Source organism: Schistocerca nitens, chromosome 6 (genome assembly GCF_023898315.1).
Source record: "Schistocerca nitens isolate TAMUIC-IGC-003100 chromosome 6, iqSchNite1.1, whole genome shotgun sequence".
Classification (NCBI taxonomy): Eukaryota; Metazoa; Arthropoda; class Insecta; order Orthoptera; family Acrididae; genus Schistocerca; species Schistocerca nitens.
Window position 1 is genome coordinate 309,788,655 of NC_064619.1, and position 17,779 is coordinate 309,806,433.

Sequence of the window (17,779 nt, forward strand, 5' to 3'; positions counted from 1 at the left end):
GGGATTTCTAAATAGTTCGAAAAGCTGCTAACAGACGGCGCTGTAAACAGTGCAGCTCGTACAGTGCACAAATTCGTCCTCTGCAAGCAGTCTCTGCAATCACATCACAATCTAGAATGAAATTTTCACCCTGGAGCTAAGTGTGCTCTGATATGAAACTTTCCTGGCAGTTTAAAACTGTACGTCAGATCGAAACTCGAACTCGGGACCCTTACCTTTAGATCGCAAGTGCGCTACCGCCCGAGTTACCCAAGCTCGACTCGCGATCCGTCCTCTCAGCTTAACTTTCCCAAGTACCACATCTCCTACAGTCCAAACTTCACAGAAGCTCTTCTGTGAGGAGTCGTCGTGACTCGTGCTTGGGTACCTCAGTCGGTCGAGCACTTGCCCGCGAAAGGCAGAGGTTCCGAGATCGAGTTTTAGTCCTGCATATAGTTTTAACCTGAGAGGAAAGTTCCATATCACCACACACTCCGCTGCGGAGTTAAAATTTCATTCTGAAAACATCCCCCAGGCTGTGACTAAGCCACGTCCTCGCAATGCCAACATCAAATATCACTGTGAGAATCTGACTCGCGTTGTCGGCTCTCCGTCGCACAGCTCAAACACGTATGCTTTGAATTTTGGATGGAGATATGTGTAGACCGTGTCTCGACACTTTATGCGTGCTGGAACGCTTCAAACCAGTCTCTGCTGCAATTCTTGGAAGGGATATCTTTGGATTTTGCGTAATAGTTCCAGAAAGTGTGGCGAAATTTTCAGGAGTAACTACAGTTCACCTGGGACCAACATTCCCCGCTAGATCGTCAGCGACGCCGGCTGTCGGTTGGAATTTGGAGATGAACTTGCGAATGGTTTTCGCGTCGGGTCCTTTTGGAACACTGAACCGTGTTCGAAAACAGCGCCTTGCTGTCGTAAGCCTGTGTTGTAACCTGTGGTATTCCAGTACCAGAAAAACACTTGTTCAATGGAAACTATGATTTCAACCTTTTCCTTAACTACGCTAACGTGCGTTTGCGTTTCAGCGGTGGAACTGATCGCTCTGAGCTGTGGCTCACTATTTATAGGCACTATGTATTGCGATTACAGGGCCATCTGTTAGCGGATTTTCGAACTATTTAGAAACTTCCGTTTAACTTCAGTATAAAATCCTTAACCTTTCACAGTGAACATGCCGTTTAATGCATTTGCGTATCGATCTTAGCTTTCCAGATATTTAATTTTGAAATCGAGGAGTCTTTGGTAGACACTCTGTACGTATTCAGGAAGTGTCTGAGATTTGAGCGACAGTCACTACCCAGTTCTGTGAAGCAGACAGGTCGGTATCCACAGCAGTCTTTCAGCAACGAACCAACACTGTAGACGAAGCTGTAGGTTCCATTATGGTCATGTGGAAAGATGGCGGTAACCCAAAACTTTGCCCACACTGTTTTGTCCAGTGTCCCTCGGCACTGTGCACGATTCTCTTGTATCTACTCTTCCCACACAGACGTATTAGACGTTTTGCGTGTAACTATGTCCGTGAGCGGATGAAGTCAGTGTAGGGAGACATGGCAACTAGTGGGTGGGCGGCGCGGGCGCGCCTGGTGGGCGGCGGTGGGTGGGCCGCAGCTCGTTGCGTCACCCACCAGGCGGCCGGCTATCAGCGCGACTGTAGCTGGAGGCTGGCGCCCCACGTCTGGCTGCGTCCACAGGGATACCCTACACTACGGCCCCTCTATGTAGCATGTCACACGTATGACGTGGACGCTTGTATCACTGCAGAAACTGTACAAGTTTTCCCACGGAAACACGGTGTAAGAGTTGCTACTTTTGTGCTCTTTTGACACTAACACATTCAAACATAGGTCGTTTTTTAAAATTTTATTTCTTTATTTTTGTTGTTGTCTTCAGTTCGAAGACTGGTTTGACGCAGCTGTCCACGCTACACTATTTTGTGCTAGCTCCATCTCCGAATAACTACTACAACTACATACTTTTGAACCTGCTTCTTGCATTCATCTCTTGGCCTCCGTCAACAATTTTACCCCCAGTCCCCTCCCCCACCACCCACCCCACACGCTTCCCTCTAGTACTAAAATGTTTGATCCCTTGATGTCTCAAAATGTGTGCTATCAACCGATCCCTTGTTTTAGTCAGCTGTGCCACGAATTTCTATTTTCCCAATTCTTTTCGGCACCTCATTTGTTACATGCTCTACCCATCTAATCTTCAGCATTCTTCTGTAACACCACTTTCAAAAGCTTCTGTTCTGTTCTTCTTTGAACTGTTTATTGCCCACGTTTCACCTCTATACAAGGCTACACTCCAGACGAATAACTTCAGAAAAGATTTCTAACACTTAAATCTACATTCGGTGTAAATAAATTTCTCATCTTCAGAAACACTTTTCTTGCCATTGCCAGTCAGTTTTTGAAATACTCTCTACTTCAACCGTCATCGGTTACGTTACTGCCAGAATAGCAAAAGTCAACTACTACTTTAAGTGTCCAGTTCCTCAATCTAATTCCCTCAGCATCACCTGCTTTAATTCGACTACACTGCACTGTCCTTGTTTTGATTTTGTTCTGTTCATCTTATGTCCACCTTTAAAGACACTGGCCATTCCGTTCAACTGCTCTTAGAAGTCCTTTGCTGTCTCTGACAGAGCCGGACGGAGTGGCCGAGCGGTTCCAGGCGCTACATTCTGGAACAGCGCGACCGCTACGGTCGCAGGTTCGAATCCTGCCTCCGGCATGGATGTGTGTGATGTCGTTAGGTTAGTTAGGTTTAAGTAGTTCTAAGTTCTATGGGACTGATGACCCCAGCAGTTAAGTTCCATAGTGCTGAGAGCAATTTTTTGTCTGACAGAATTCTGGTCCCATGTAAAATCACTAAGCTGGTACAAGGCTTCTATTCAGTCTCTTGTTGACCAGTCTGATGTGGCACTTGAAGATAGCCATACGAAAGCCGAAGTTTTAAATTTCACGTTCAAGAAGTCCTTCACATACGAGAATCGTACAAACACGCCTTCATTTGACCATTGGGATGACCCCGGTATGGACGACATAGGAATAAACATCTCTGGCGCCGAGAAACAACTGAAATATCTGGAAGCAAATTAATCACCAGGTCCGTATGGAATCCCAGTTTGGCTTTACAGACAGTACTCTTACGGTATTGGCTCCTTACCTAGCTTGAATTTATCGTGAATCTCTTCCCCAGCATAAAGTTCCAAGCCACTGGAAAAAAGCGCAGGTGACTCTAGTATATACGAAGATTAAAGGAACGAACCCGCAAAGTTACAGACCAATATCCTAAATTCGGTTTGCTGCAGAATCCTTGAAAAAATTCTCAGTTGGAATATAATAAACTTCCTTGAGACTGAGAAGCTTATTTTCACGGATCAGCATGGTTTTAGAAAGCATCGCTAATGTGAAACTCAGCTTGGCCTTTTTTGATATGATATTCTGCGAACTATGGATGAAGGGCAACAGGCAGTTCCATATTTCTAGATTTCCGGAAAGCATTTGACCCGGTGCCCCATTGCAGGCTGTTCACGAAGGTACAAGCATATGGAATAGGTTCACAGATATGTGAGTGGCTTTCGATTTCTCAAAACATAGGCGAGTTTTCACTTCCATGGACGACAGTGCAGTGCCGAGCGACCATAGGTTAAGAAGTAAGCCTATTTACTTCGCCAACAACACAGGAGAACGCACCACAACTTCAAAACTATGACAAGCTGTACATTGTGTAGCAGCATAGCTACCAAAATAAACGAACAATAACATCATGTAAGTTAAAAATAAAAATTAAACCTACTGACGATACCACAAAAGTGCTGAAACATGTATGGATGAAGCAAAACAAAAAAGGTGTCTTGCATAAGGCGGAACTTCTCATCCCACTATAGAACTCTGTCTTATTTATATTATAATTATTGTATGTATTCACTAAATTATATTAGTGTGTATTGTAAGACAAGACTGCACAAAGTTTGTAGTGAAATAATGTGGTGAGTGGTGACTTTATGTAGCTCATATTGCAGCATTTTGATTATATCACGTATGAGAGTCCATGCTGAGGAACCGAGTTCAATTCTGGGTAGTGCCTTGATTGAAACGGGATGCGCTCAGCTTCGTCATGCAACTGAGGGGCTTCCTTAGTGGCAAAGTAGCTACTCCAAGGTAAAGAAAGGCGAAAACTGCCGGGAGAGCAGTGTGCTGACCCCATGGCCCTCCATACCGACACAAGTTACGCCATTGGGAGAGGACGACAACACGGTAGGTCGATACACACCGATCAGAGCCAGAAAGCGGAATTTTCTAGCTTTACATAAAAGTTCTCCCAGGAGGAGCGGTCAATATTCAGGGATATGACAGAAACGATCATTTGAAGCAAAAAAGTGTAGTAAATATGAGCTCCAAAATGCTTACCTTAAGGGGTAAGAGGACTGTTTCATCTTCGATACTGTGAAACAAGTCTCTTCTACTGCAAGCACCTTGCTTTTCATATTTTGGGAGACGGTGGTTCAACAAACAATGGCTGTATTGCGCCTTAAAACCTATGGCCATTCGCTACGGTCGCAGGTTCGAATCCTGCCTCGGGCATGGATGTGTGTGATGTCCTTAGGTTAGTTAGGTTTAAATACTTCTAAGTTCAAGGCGACTGATGACCTCAGAAGTTAAGTCCCATAGTGCTCAGAGCTATTTGAGCTATGGCCATTGTTCATCTTGCTACTGCGAAACACATCTCTTCTACTGAACAAGTGCCCATAGCCCTTACGTTATGCATTTTAGAGTCCATGTTTACTATTCTTTTTTGCTTCAAATGATCGTTCCAGTTATATCTCTGAATATTGACCACTCCTCGTGCAACGCCCTGTATAAAAAAGTCATTGTGCTGCAGTGTACGATGCAGAATGTCATACTACCTCAGTACATGCAATCGAAGTAAGCATAGGCTATATTTTAGTTAATATGTCCACTTTAAAACATTAATTACTTCATGAATATTCTTAACAAGAAAATTTCGACGCTGCCAACAATCTATGTACACAGAATGCCCACGAATGCATTTTACGTTGACGATTTGAAATGGAGATCATGAAAAAGTACAATATAGCAAGTGACCGTTGGCGTCTCTATGGAAACAAGTGTACCCCTTCCTCTTTCCCCACAACCACCTTTTACTGTTACTCGCCCCGTCCCCCATTTTCTCTCTCCGTAATTCATCTCCTTCTCTGCACTTCTTTGCCTATACTCTCTCTCTCTCTCTCTCTGTGTCTCTCTTTCCCCCCTTTCTCCCTCCCCCATTTCCCTTTCTCTCTCTCTCTCTCTCTCTCTCTCTCTCTCTCTCTCTCTCTCTCTCTCTCGTATTTACCACTTTCCCCACACCTACCTTCCATTGTTGGTCTCCCTGATCCCCTTTTTCTCTCTCCATCCCTGCACTACTTCGCGTATTTCTCTCTCTCGCCTATGCACCACTTCCTCTTTCCCCACACCTACCTTCCATTGTTACTCTCCCTGATCCCTTTTTTCTCTCTCTCGCCTTAATTCTTCTCTTCTCTCTCTCTCTCTCTCTCTCTCTCTCTCTCACACACACACACACACACACACACACACACACACTCCCCCTCTCATTTCTCTACCATCTCACTCACCCCACCCCCCTCACTTCATCTCCCTTTGTATTCCTTCGTCACTCTCTCTCCTTCACCTGCCTTTTTCTCCTCCTCAACAGTGTGTGTGTGTGTGTGTGTGTGTGTGTGTGTGTGTGTGTGTGTATCTCAGATTGACCCTTTCGCCTTCTTAGAAGAAATGGTAGTTTTAAAGTGTAAACATGTCATCACCGACAAGAGGCGCGTTGCCCGAGACAGGCTAGCGGCGTCCCGCCGCGCGGCTATTCAGACGCCCTTCCGCTCCCGTGGACGACTAAATGCGTCACGCCACACCTATTTGGTGGCCGCAGCGGCGGTGGCAGGGCCAGTCCGGTTTTCCCGCCGGTCCCCCGTCGCTGCCCGCCCACCGACCGCGCTGCCGGCGTTCTCCCCCGCGGCGTGTGGGCGACCGCGTGCAGCCTGCAGCGCCCCGCTGTACATATAAATAGCCCGCCACGCTCAGCTGTCTCGTCACAACAGAATAGCTAGCGCCTCTTCTCCGTCCCGCTCTTCGCAGTGGCGACTTCGGCGCATATATCGCTCCAGATACCAACATTGCGAACTTGTAGTTATACACTGCTCTGCAAAACTTAAGGACTAGAAGAAGTTGATAATTTTTAACATTTTTATGCAGCGACAGCAACTGATATTGTTTATATAAGAATATACAGCCTACAGTTGCAGGTTAACTTTATCGTTTACCTAGGTTTCAACGTTAGTAATAACGTCTTCTTCAAAACCAGCAAAAAGTTACTATTATAATGTGCTAGTAAATTATATTAGATATGGTCATCCTACAGGATGCAACGTGTAGTACTTACATAAAAGATTATTTAAATGTTTGCCTGAAACAAGCCATGTCCTAAGTCAACTTCATAAAACTAGATGCATAACCATAAGGTTTTGTCACTTCTATGAAACAAGCTGTAGCAAAAACCACTTTAAGACCGTTGTATGGGCCTCGTAGTGTGACTACACTGCGGACCGCGAGGCCTTCGCGGTCTGCCTCACAGAGGGCGGCGCGCATGCGCGAGACGTATAGAATCAAATTCGTATTACGCACGCGTCAGATTACATTTTTGCTAAGAATTAATTTTATACTTTACTATTGTAAGTTAATTACAGTATCCAGCATGACTACGTTTTACATTCTGCTACAGAGCCTTATAAACTGACCAACAAATCTCGTATGAACATCTTTAGGGAAAGGTTCTATTATTACAGAAACTGTAATGGTCACATGCATTATGAATTATTGTAAACCTAATATAGGCTGGAAGCCTTCGAAGTATGCCCTATTTTTGAGATACAGATCGTTCAGTAAATTGCTTCTATCTGTAATTAGGTGTGCATAAATTTGTAGTTCCTCAAGCGTGTAGAGTCTATATCCCTTAACTTCATGATGTAGTAGCTCTATGTCACGTAAAGGTTTAGGTGTATGAGCCATTTGCACCAGATGTTGCGCAAAGGCTGACTCCCGTGTTCCTACGCCCTTTATTGGAAGATGTTCTTTAAACCTTACTGCTATAGCTCTGCCTGTTTGACCTATGTAATAACATGGGCAATCATCACACATAATCTTATAGACGCCTGATTTCGCTGACTTATCACAGTCTTTCTCAAGGGAATGAACCAAATTTTGCTTTAAACTATTCCTCGTCGAGAAGGAAATTTTAAAACCTGAATTTTTCAACAGGCGCCCTATCCTGTAGGAGACATTACCTATATTAACCTGCAACTGTAGGCTGTATATTCTTATATATACTAGATGAAGTATCCTAACACATTAACAACCCAGTGGAAATGAATATAAGAGTGGGGGCATGTACCCAGAGGCCTCCTCGTCGTTCTGAGAAAGCTGAACGTTACTTGGCGTGACGTCAGCGGGACTACAGCACTCCAAAGAATAGGAGGTGGTTGACCGTGGTCAGCTACAATAACAGATGACCGATAGACTGCGCAACGGGCAAGAGGAAACGCACGTCAAACAGTGGGTGCATTTGAAAACTACGCAGTCTTACACTGCACAGTAGTATTGCGACTCTATGCCCGACGACCAGTACATTGCGTTTAGAGTTGTAAAAATTCCTTAGGCTACCGTATACTACCGTAAGTAAGCAAAGTTTTCGTGATAGCTTTGGACAGTTAAGGTAGTACCCACCTACCTGTACATTGGGTGTGTTGCCTACCTGTTGGGTGTTACCTCGTTTCGATCATTTTCTCTGCGTATGCGACCAGTACCTTACTAGATTCCCCTAGAAACTGGAAGTGGTGAACCGTTTAGAAACTGGATATGGATATATAAAGAGCCTCCTAGCCTACAGAACCTTTTTTGCCCTGCATAGTTATATTCCTTTCTGTTACTTAAAAATAAACAATATTTGTAGTAAAATTGAAATTATCATCGCTTAATTCAGGTTTTATTCGAAAATTGTTGATCTTTAATGTAAAACAGACCGACATTGTAGTGAAAATAAAAATAACACACTACAGATTTATCATAAAGCGCTAGCAAACGCAATTTCTTAAAAAAGTATAATTAAATGCAAAACAAAAGCATATCAAAATATCGTTTCGATACTTCCTCGAGGTTATATAAGACACTTTTCTGTTACTGCTAAACAACTTTCGCACCTATCAATTGAGGCAGAAAACTCTTGCTTTGATCATCATGAAGTACACTGTGTTTCTGCATGTAGACTGTATTTGCATCAAAAGTAACTGTTTTGGTCACATAAAAGTGCAGAAGCTATGCGACTAGTTATTATTTTTTTACTTATAAAATGCAATTTGTGTTTTGCAACGATATAAAATACTCAGTCGACTAACGCTCGACGATGTGCAGCCCTAATTATATGCAAAACAGACAAACATTTCCTCCCTCAGATATTCATTTATTTTTCTTTCCCTACCAACGCTATCAGTACTATCGGTAGCCCTACCATTTACTATGTCATTTATGTAGTGTACTAAACCGCAGTTTTGATAGAGCGCAACTGTAGTTGTGCTCCGTGGACACCCGTAAATCGGCGGCACCGTTTGCGATGCTGTCAAAGGCATAGTGGCTGAACCAGTGAGGAGTGAGGTCGCGTGTTCTTTTCGCGTGAGAGGGATTCAGTCTCAGCAGTGATTCTGGAAGAACCCTCATATAGCGAGAAGTAATGCAGCAAGAATCATTGTCGAACACGATCGTTATGGGGTCCAGTTGTTAAGGTGTGTGGAGGTATGTTGTGTTGCGTGGGCTTACTGACCTCCAAATTTTCGAACACGGTACGCCCACCGATCAGCGTCATTGTGTCACTTTACTCCTCCTCCATGCGCGTCTTTTCAGGGTACATTCGGCTTGACTTCTTCCTTATGGATGACAATGCGATATCGCATCAAACAGCACAGGTGGCGGAGACGTTGGAATGAGAGGATACTCGGTGTTTGGACTGGCCTGCCCGTTCCCCTCCAGTTAAATCTCATCGATCATGTGTGGGATGCATTGGAGTGACGATATGTAGCACGTTCACATGCGCCAAGTACCATCCAGCAGTTCTCAACCGCGCAGATACAGTACTAGAACGCCCTGTGACAGGAACTCCTTTCCAACCTTGTGGTTAGCTTGGGGGCACGTTGCAGAAGATTCTCTGCCATCTGTGCTGATCACTTACCCTGTTAATAACCATATCCCGCCTTTTGTAACGTCCAGGGGACCATCATAAATCTCCACGACTTGTGTGTTTATTGTTTTCGAATAAAAGTGTCATTTCTATTCGCCTCATTCTGTATTTGTTTCAGTTATCCTCTGTACTATACTGTAGCATTCCTTACTATACAGGATGGTCCATTGATAGTGACCGGGCCAAATATCTCACGAAATAAGCATCAAACGAAAAAACTACAAAGAACGAAACTTGTCTAGCTTGAAGGGGGAAACCAGATGGCGCTATGTTTGGCCCGCTAGATGGCGCTGCCATAGGTCAAACGGCTATCAACTGCGTTTTTTTTTTAAATAGGAACCACCATTTTTTATTACATATTCGTTTAGTACGTAAAGAAATAAGAATGTTTTAGTTGGGCCACTTTTTTCGCAGGTTGCACCTTAGAATCTTTTCTCAAATTAACGTCTTCTATCAACAAAATTATTTTCCATTGGAAGCATAAGCCCAAGTAAGCAATTCAGAATAGACGTTACGCTACTAGATAACAGCGTCTCAAGTTGCAATTTTCTTGGCTGCCGTCAAGCTTACACTGCGATACGGACAAGGGGCATAGCATCACAGCTTTCCGCTCTTCCAGAAAGCAACAGCGCACGGACGCAACCTGCCGACGGGAGCAATCCCACAGCCGCTGTTGGATCGCTGGAGTATCCATTCTGAACACTACCTACTCAAAGTCGCAGACTAGCATCTTCGAAGACCATACTTCCTATGAAGATTACAAAATAATTGTACCAACATAATTCACTGTCTAGTAAGACAGCAACCAATCACTTATAGGTGACGATGCTCCTCCGCCAAAATTGTGAGACGCGTACGTCCTTTTTGAATGACAGTTTTGGACAGTACTTACACGTAGTGCATATAGGGTGGAGACGTTAACGAGAGACTCTTGAAGGAGAAGTAAACACTAAATTTGTTAGAAGAATAGGGAATATACAAAGAAAATCGACAAGTTTCATCACAGGTTCGGTTAGTAGGCGCCAAAGCGTCTCGTAGATGATGAATCAGCTCCAGCGGCAGACACTGTAACAGTGTCTTCGCGCATCACGGAGTGGTTTACTGTTAAAATTTCGAGAGCGTACGTTCCTAGAAGAATCAACCAATTTTGGACAGTATTTACATACTTCTGCGTATATCTCACGAAGATTAGACATATTGGAGCTCATACAAATGCTTAAAAAAAAATTCTTCAAGCGTAGCATTAGTCAGTGGAAATGGGGGCAGGGGAGTGACAGTGTTACGTCAAGAACCCTCCGTCATACACCATGACGTGGTTACTTGTGCTTCTGTATTTGATCACGTACGGCACCTGTGCAATGTCTCTCAGTACGTTGAAAGTGTTAGTCGAGTTCAGAACAGCGTGTTCTGTGTGATTGTGAGTGCATTATATCGGAGCTAACTGGATTCGAAAGTGGGCACCTTATTGCTCGTATGGTAGGAGCATCGGTAACCAAGGTAGCCAACCTCGCCCGTGTCGTGTCCCACTGACGTGTCCTGAGAGGGAGTGGAAGGATTGCGTTGGTGCGCGTCAGAGAACTTACTTGGCATGAGGTCTCGGTGGTGTGGGCCGCCAACTCCTCACTGCTCCGTTGTAGAGAAGGCCGCAAGGTGAGCTAGAGTACGGAACTCGGATAGGATCTTAGGGAAGCTTTCATGTATGAACACTCGAGGTATAGAACGATTATACTGGAAGTACCCCTGGCACTTGTGATTTAAATAAGATTCTATATACAGTCTCCAATGATTGTCTATCTGGCTATGCAGTTGCCATCCCTAACTTCCCAAACCTAAGTCCTAATACAGCACAGGCGAGCGCACCAGACTAAGTGTCAGCTGTGTCGATTCAGCCTAAGTCCCTACTTGTTGCTGTGCTCAATACTCTCCTGCAACTCTTGCAGCATCCCGACGCCGACTAACGTGGACCGGCGTCCTAAGTGCCTCACTCCATCACTGTCCTTCGATCTAGCGGCTATCCGCTTTTATAGGGGGTAGTGCACCCGGCACCACTTGTTCTAGAAGGTTCTAGCAGGTTCTAGCACGTTCTAGCACCCCCGAACTTTGAGCCCTGAGTAGGCTAGTCACGCGGCAGCATGTGATGCCTACGTGATGAACTAGCCATTCTCCACTGTTTGCTGTGTCCAAGGGTTGCCACTAACTGTGCTTGAGCCTCGTGATACTGCATACTCCGCTCTTGCTAGTCGAGTACACATTACACATGAGATAGTCTGGTCACGTCCGCCTCGCTTGATCTGTAGCAATAATTTTCCAGCCTACAGCCTACATGATTTTAATTCTATCTTCTACTATTCGCGACACCCGGTTGGCCGTGCGGTCTAACGCACGACTTTCCGGGCGCGAAGGAGTGCCTGGTCCCCGGCACGAATCCGCCCGGCGGATTTGTGTCGAGGTCCGGTGAACCGGCCAGTCTGTGGATGGTTTTTAGGTGGTTTTCCATCTGCCTCGGCGAATGCGGGCTGGTTCCCCGTATTCCGCCTCAGTTACACTATGTCGGCGATTGCTGCGCAAACACGTTCTCCACCTACGCGTACACCACCATTATTCTACCACGCAAACATAGGGGTTACACTCGTCTGGTGTGAGACGTTCCCTGGGGGGTCCATCGCTGGTCGAACCGCACAATAACCCTGGGTTCGGTGTGGCGCGGTGGAGGGGTGAAGTGGACTACGGTATTCGTCGTGGGGTTGTGGACCACTGCGGCTGCGGCGGGGAATGAGCCTCTCCATCGTTTCTAGGTCCCCAGGTAACATACAATATAATACAATACAATACAAGGTAGCCAAAATAGTGCGTGATCCAAGAGGCACCATATCGAAGATTTATACCGCGTACACGGAAAGAGGAAAAACATCATCCACCAAGTCACAAAGCCAAAAAAGTGTTTGGTGAGTGATCGTGACGGATGATTTTTGCAGAAGATTGTGACGAAAAATAAGAGGACGACAGTTGCAAGAGTCACTGCAGAACTGAATGTCGCACTTGCGAAACCTGTCAGCACCAAAACAACACAAACGGAGCTCCAGAAGCAGGCAGTTGCGGGGCAATCTGGAATTCCAAAACAAATCATCAGTGATGCAAATGCCCGTAACAGGAAAACGTGGTGCCGAAGCCATAAAACCTGAACTATGGAGCAATGGAAGGAAGATATTTGGTCGGATGAGTCTCGTTTCAGTGTTTCGAGCCTCTGGCAGAGTTTACGTCCCAAGAGTGAAACATGAAGAGAGTTCAGAATGAGATTTTCACTCTGCAGCGGAGTGTGCGTTGATATGAAACTTCCTGGCAGATTAAAACTGTGTGCCGGACCGAGACTCGAACTCGGGACCTTTGCCCTCCGCGGGCATGTGCTCTACCAACTGAGCTACCCAAGCACGACTCACGCCCCGTACTCACAGCTGCCAGAACCTCGTCTCCTTCGCAGGAGAGCTTCTGTTAAGTTTGGAAGGTAGGAGACGAGGTTCTGGCAGAAGTAAAGCTGTGATTACGGGGCGTGAGTCGTGCTTGGGTAGCTGAGTTGGTAGAGCACTTGCCCGCGAAAGGCAAAGGTCCCGAGTTCGAGACTCGGTCCGGCACACAGTTTTAATCTGCCAGGAAGTTTCATGAAGAGAGTTCGTTGATTATTTGAGCAGCCATATCGCGGTATACCATGGTCCCTGTGGTTATTTTGCAAGGTCACTTTGCTGCCAAGGATTATGTGACCATTTTGGCTGATCAGGTCCGTTCCATGGTACAATGTTTGTTCACCAGTGCTGATGCTGTGTTCCAAGACGACAGGGCTCCTGTTCACACAGTTTGTATCGTCCAGGACCGGTTTTTCTGAGCTCGAGGGTGAACTGTCGCACCTCTGGCCACCGCAGTAACCAGAACTCAGTATTATTGAGCCTTTGTGCGTTATCGCTCGCACCTCCATCATCGTTATCTCAACTTACCACTGTTTTGCAGTGTGACTGGTATAAAAGTCAGTTGAAAACCATACAGCTTCTGTGTTGATCCTTTCCCAGATGACTGGGAGCTGTTTTGCACGCCAACTGTTTTCTTACACCTTATTAAGCATGGTAATATGTTGTGTTTTCGGTGTTCCTAGAATGTTTCCAACCTCTGTACATATGGATGTGTAGGTATCTAATAACTCTGTTCTGTGTCACCTTTGTGTTCCGTTGCAATGTGAAACATTTAATCAAATTTAAGTAGCTAACAACGGTGATGAAAAATACGTATGCTAAAGACACTTACTTGTGCTATTTGAAACACAGCACGGCCAGTTGGAAAATATTTAAATTGTTGATTTTCCTTGTCGACGTGTGGCCACAGTGCGTGGTAATCGGGTGTACCGCAAACATCTCCGCAATATCTTCTCGAATGAGTTAAAATGATCTTTTGTTTTCGTATTCCTCTATCACACGGTAACTTTTAGTTCCGCAGTCATTCATAACATTACGCTGCAGATGCACTTACCAGTCGTCCACTCAGACATACGCTTATTTCAGTATGAAAATGTTTCTCACCGGATTCAAACTGATGATTAGACAGGCAGAGGGTACATACCAGTCTGTATAGCATCGCAAAGAAGGGTGTAAAACGGAGCTCAAATTTACGCACAAGCTGATCTTCGTTCGTGTTTTAGATTAGATTTACTTTCATTCCAATTGATCCGTAGTGAGGAGGTCCTCCAGGATGTGGAACATGTCATAAAAACAATAAGACATGACAAATATTTACAACTAAAACAAATAAGCTAATGTACCATTCCACAGGTCCCAAGTGGAATGATCGTCATTTTTTAATGAACACTGAGTCATTTTACAAATACTAATGCACTGAATTTAAAATAAAAAAGTTTATTTATTTATAAGATAATACAACTACTGTAATACTTATTTACAATGAACACATTACTGCACTGAAATGGTGCAGAAGTTAGATTATACACACACACACACACACACACACACACACACACACACACACACACACACACACACAAATTTTCAATGAACATATTACTGCACTGAAATTGTGCAGAAGTTATGTTGTACTTATATACAAATCAGTTGGTTTTACTAAGAAATTCATCAATGGAGTAGGAGTTGGCCACCAATAAATCCTTTAGGCTTCTCTTAAACTGAATTTCATTGGTTGTTAAGCTTTTTATGGCTGCTGGCAAGTTATTGAAAATGTGTGTTCCTGAATAATGCACACCTTTTTGTATAAGACTAAGTGACTTTAAATCCTTGTGAAGATTATTCTTATTTCTAGTACTGATTCCATTAATTGAGCTGTTGGTTTGAAAAAGTGATATATTTTTAATGACAAATTTCATTAAGGAATAAATATATTGGGAAGCAGTAGTTAGTATCCCTAGTTCCCTAAACAGGCTTCTGCAGGATGTTCTTGAGTTCACACCACATATAACTCTCACTGCACGTTTTTGTGCCCGGAAAACTTTAGCTTGGCTTGATGAATTACCCCAAAAAATAATCCCATATGACATTATGGAATGAAAGTAAGCATAATATGCCAGCTTTTTCATTTTTATATCCCCCGTGTCTGACAAAATTCGCATTGCAAACAGAGATTTGTTAAGACGCTTCAGCAGTTCTGTGGTGTGCTCCTCCCAGTCGAATTTATTATTAAGCTGTAATCCCAAGAATTTAACACTGTCCACTTCTTCTATCTTCTTGTCATCGTATGTTAGACATATACTCTTGGGACACCCCTTACAAGTTCTGAACTGCATGTAGTTTGTTTTTTCAAAGTTTAGTGACAAAGAATTGGCTAGGAACCAGTGATTAATGTCCACAAATATTTTATTGGCTGATCTTTCTAAGACTACACTTGATTTGCTATTTATTGCAATGTTTGTATCATCGGCAAACAAAACAAACTTGGCATCTGGTAATGTTACTGATGAAAGGTCATTGATATACACAAGAAAAAGTAAGGGCCCCAAAATGGAACCTTGTGGGACCCCACATGTAATTAGTTCCCAGTTGGATGATGCCTGATAGCTTTAAACATGTCTCTTTCCTAATAACACCCTTTGTTTCCTGCCAGAGATATAAGATTTGAACCATTTTGCAGCATTTCCTGTTATACTATAATATTCTAGTTTACTTAAAAGGATATTGTGATTTACACAGTCAAATGCCTTTGACAGATCACAAAATATACCAGTTGCCTGCAATTTTTTGTCTAATGAATTAAGCACATTTTCACTGTAAGTGTAGATAGCCTTCTCAATATCAGAACCTTTTAGAAATCCAAACTGTGACTTTGACAGTATGTTATTTGAGATAAGATGGTTATAAAGACGACTGTACATTACTTTTTCGAAAATTTTTGAGAATGCTGACAACAGTGAAATTGGACGGAAATGTGATGCTATTTCTTTATCTCCCTTCTTAAACAGTGGCTTAATTTCAGCATATTTCAGCCATTCAGGAAATATTCCACTAATAAACGGCTGGTTACACAGATAGCTTAATATGTTACTTAGCTCAGAATCACATTCTTTAATTAACTTTGTTGATATTTCATCATACCCACTAGATGCTTTTGATTTAAAAGATTTTATGATGGACATTATTTCTGTTGGGGTAGTGAGGGTCAAATTCATATTATGGAAGTTACTTGAAATGTCTGGTCTAAGGTAATCCATAGCAGCATCTACCGAACCTGACAACCCCATCTTTCCAGTAACAGTTATAAAGTTCTGCAACACTATACACGTCTGTCACTAATGTAGCATTTACTCTTAATGCTATTTGTTCCTCTTCATGTCTGGTTCTACCGGTCTCCTCCTTCACTGTATCCCATATTGCCTTTATTTTGTTATCTGATATGACTATCTTTTCCTTGTAATATATTTGCTTTGACATCCGTATTACAGTCTTTAATATTTTGCAGTATTTCTTATAATGTGCTATAGCATCAACATTGGAAATGTTTCGGATTGACAGATACAGTTTTCTTTTTGTTTTACAAGATACCCCTATTCCTCGAGTAATCCATGGCTTCTTTGTAGACTTTGCTCTATCCTTGGTAAGTTTTGGGGGAAAGCAGTGTTCGAATAAGGTAAGCACTTTATTAGCAAAAATGTTATATTTTTCATTCATGCCATGAGCACTGTAAACATCAGTCCAGTGAATGTCTCTGAGGAGTGTCCTAAAATAATCAATTTTTGGCTTACTGATTACCCTCTTGAGCTCAGATTTAACAGATTTTATATCCTGTTCAGTATTAACATTTAACAGAAGGAACTGCATGTCATGGTCTGAGAGGTGTTTAAGGGCTTAAATGCCGACGTGGCTTTGATTTCGTCTTTCGTTGCAAAACGGCAGTTTAACCTTTTCTGATTTCCTCTCTGTAAGACAATAGTCCTGCACATGCTGGTATTTAAAATCTCGACATCAAACCTAGTGAAATCTGCAATGGAGAAATTGAGTTCCTTAGAAAAGATATTTACCCTTTTATTCTTTATAATCTACCTTTACTGTCGAGAGGACTGGTACACCTTCATCGTTCGAACAGTGACAAGCTCTGTCATTGGATAATTAATGCTTCTAGATTTATTTGTAGCCATTTTAGATGGATTGCGCCATTAGTATAGTCCTAGTGATATGAGAAAAACAAAGTGGTGGTCTCGTTGGTATATATACAGGGTGGGACAAATATCAGTGGCCCGGACTTTTTGTCAGCATTAACGAAGGAGGTAAAGACCTACAGTTACTTTCAACAGAAAGCAGTAACTGCTCATATAGCCGGCCGAACCTTGGGCACATTTACACAATCTTCACGGGTGATAGTTGTTACCAGAAGTCAGTCCGGTCGTGGCCCTAGCTGGCCACCCAGGTCAAATGGTTCAAATGGCTCTGAGCACTATGGGACTTAACATCTGAGGTCATCACTCGCCTAGAACTAACATAAGGACATCACACACATCCATGCCCGAGGCAAAGATTCGAACCTGCGACCGTAGTGGTCGCGCAGTTCCAGACTGAAGTTCCTAGAACCTCTCGGTCACAGCGGCCGGCCCACCCAAGTCACCTGATCTGCTAATGTGCATTTGTTTTGTGTGGGGAGCCCTCAAGTTTAAGGTGTATCGCAACAACCGTCATAGTCTTCAAGAACTGCAGCAGAACATTTCGGATAAGACTGCAGCAATTCCAGCAGTCCAGCTTCGAGCCGCCTTCAGCAACTTGCTGACCACAGCCCGAAAGTGCCAAGAGATGAATAGTGGTCGCTTTCAACATCACGTTAGTACTGTATTTCCTTTCCTCTGCTGTGTTTCTTTGCACACTGGAACTCTGTTCTGCAGGCCACTTTTTTCTCCAACGTGTAGCAACAGAAAAAATTATGTAATACAGTGCAGGTTGCTGCTATAGTAGTTCAATGATGTCTTTATTGTGATGGATCC